Consider the following 2,901-nt stretch of genomic DNA (forward strand, 5'->3'; position numbering starts at 1 on the left):
CTGGTATCTGCCCATGCAAAAAAAAAAAGTTAGTACCCACAATTGTGTGAGTCACATCTCTGTGGAGATAATTTAATCAAGTTTCCAACGTACAGTACTGAATAGGGTGTAAAAGAAATGGTTGTCTCCACAAGACTGGATCAGAATTAAAGAGTGGCTTTTCTTGGTCACATAAATCCTTTCAAACTGGCACACAGTTAACACATATTTCTTGAATTAAGGAACCTATTTTGATGTGCATAACAATCTAGTAAGACAGGGCAATTATTCTTGATTTGACAAGCAAGGAATAACAGTTTGAAGTGATATCCCCAAGTCAATGGGTGACACTGTGGCAGAGAGAAAACTATAATCCAGCTATCATGGCTTCTAGCAGATATCCTTTCCAATAAAATCAAGGGATCAGCAATTTTTAAAATATTTGTGTCAATTACAAGTAATATATTTTCATGCAAATTGGGCTCTCAATTATAAGTATAGTCATAGAGATTGTCTCCAGGTCTACAGTGATGCATCAAATGGCTCTGAATCACTGATTTGCCTATAAATGGAAACAACAGGACCAAATCAGGGATTTTAACCATAAAGGGAACAATTGGTATCCTGGTCTTTGGAAGCAATGGTGAATTTAACATCATTCAAAAAATGGGATTATACTTTTAAACATGGCATATAAATCACAGGCAGATTAGTTTTATTCATAAGATCTTCTGATTATGCAACAAACCTGTTACCCCACAACTTCCACAAGTTTTCCAAAGAAATATCAGTAAAATGAATTATACATGGCCCAACCAATTTCTGTTCATCTAGGTTTTTAAGCAACCAGAAAGTTCAAATTGGACTAATGTTTCTCTAGCCTTTTATGAAAAGAGACAAATGAAAAGCAAGTTGCTCTCAGAAATTTATTTTTAAAAGCTACTCTCAGGATGTGCCACACTGTGGTTGTCCTGGCCTGCAGGGTCCTTTCCAGCAGAGAGACCAAAGAACACTCTAGGTACAGACTGAGACATGAACTTTATTATTGGAATTTACCTACAGGAGTAAAGAAGGAAGCTAATTAGAGAATCAAGCTGCTCCAAAGGTGGTTGATTCAGACCTCAGGTGAAAGCACTCTGCATGTAGGTGGAAATCAACAGCAGAGGGCTCTCATGACACAAGGGTAGGTTTGATCATAGTTTGTGTGCACAGCGGAAGGATTATAGGTTGCTTTGTAAATAACAGTAAACATGATCATGTCACAAGGACTTCAGAAAGGAGGGAGGGTATAGATTAATATCCTATGCAGAGAAGGGTCTAGTCTCTTACATACATTCACCCTCCTTACATTCCTTCTCCTGTAGAGAGATTAGCTTAAACATTAACTGATCCAGGTCATACAAGTGAATGCATGCTTTCAAGTTTTACAAAGAATTAGGGAATGGCTCAGCCCTTAGGTCCCCACAGTGCTATAGTGGCATACATTCTGTTCTACACACTATTTACTCTACAACTTCAGGGTCACAAAATATGAACCAATGCTTAGAGCAAAGTACAATAGGAGTGGCCACATTGCAGTTTCTGATTGCCCTCAGTTTTCTAGAGGCTTTGTTGGACTGACAGCTCCAGATTTCTAAATCAATTTCCTAGTGATTACTCTAGAGATGATTACAGGTGTGATGACAGAGGTCTACCCACCCGCAAAGACCCAAACTGAATCTAAAGTCTAGGAGTACCCCTAGGCAAGATGATTCCAATGCTAGCACTTCCCAGCCCAGTGACGCACCATCCATCTTTGAAGAGGCAAAGCCTGTTGACCCAGCTGCAAAGAGATGGGAAGTGGAAGAAGTCTATAGAAGGAACAGAAGAAACTGTTGTATCAGCTGGATGAGCCAAAATTGGAATGATGGCCTCGGGAAAGACACCCAAGTTGGAGAAATAAAGAAACTCAGAAACAGGAACTGTGGAGGACAGGAAGTGAGTCATTGCAGAGCAGGACCTCCCTCACATCTTGCAGAAGTCAGATAGGATGCATGAAGGAGAGAAAACAAGAAGACTCTGGAAAATGAAACACTCAGTAAGGAAGAAGATGGCTACTCTCCAACTTCTAAGCATCCCAAATCTGATCAGCTTCTAAAGGTTATATCCACCCTTTCAGCAAGAAAGAATGCATGGGTGAAGTAACATTCCACTCTTCTTGCTCGATCTCAGAGCTCAGCCACAGAGCAGCACAAGTAGTGGCCAAAAAGGAGCTTAGCTCAACCATCTGAGGAAGGACTAGCAAGAAAAGATGAAAACAAAGTAGATGGTGCTAGTGTCCCAAAAGGGCCATCCGTGGTCCAGGAGATGGAGGGAGCAAAGACCACTGGAAGGAGTCTGATAGTAAAGATGGGAAAAAAGAACAATACTTCAGATCTGCATCTAAGCCAAAGAAAATTTAAGAAAATCTAGCCTTTAAGTTCAGTTCTACTAATAAGGGTGCTGCTCTTTTAGTTGATGGTGAAGATGAAAACGAGGAGGAAGATTATGCAGAATAAACCTCTATATCTTGTGCTTTCTCCTAGTCTCACTCCATCCTGCAATATTTGAGAGCAAACCAAACGTCTATCCAGACAAGACAAAATAAAACACATCTCCTGGAAACCTGTCTTAGCTTAAAAAAAGAAAAAGAAATGAAATTCTTTTGCATGCAGCTGCAGCCTTTAAAGTATTGAACTAAGTGGTGACTTGTCACTGCAGTCAGAAAGCGGCATACAGCTTTTAAAGGAAAAGTTGTGTGTTTTTATGACACCACACAGTTGCCTGTGTGATTAGTGGCTAGGGACCTCGATTTAGCAGAAATGGTAATGATAGTGATTCAGTGCTTGAAATCTGGTTGGACAATAGGGTGAGGTTTAAGAAAGAGTATGAGATTTCTGCCTT

General features: G+C 40.1%; 1 pseudogene; it reads left to right on the plus strand.

The window, feature by feature from the left end:
* Nucleotides 1-929: 929 nt before the first annotated feature.
* LOC143645105 (eukaryotic translation initiation factor 4B pseudogene) lies at nucleotides 930-2,559 on the plus strand (annotated as a pseudogene).
* Nucleotides 2,560-2,901: the final 342 nt, after the last annotated feature.

Source organism: Tamandua tetradactyla, chromosome 8 (genome assembly GCF_023851605.1).
Source record: "Tamandua tetradactyla isolate mTamTet1 chromosome 8, mTamTet1.pri, whole genome shotgun sequence".
In the NCBI taxonomy this organism is placed as follows: domain Eukaryota; kingdom Metazoa; phylum Chordata; class Mammalia; order Pilosa; family Myrmecophagidae; genus Tamandua; species Tamandua tetradactyla.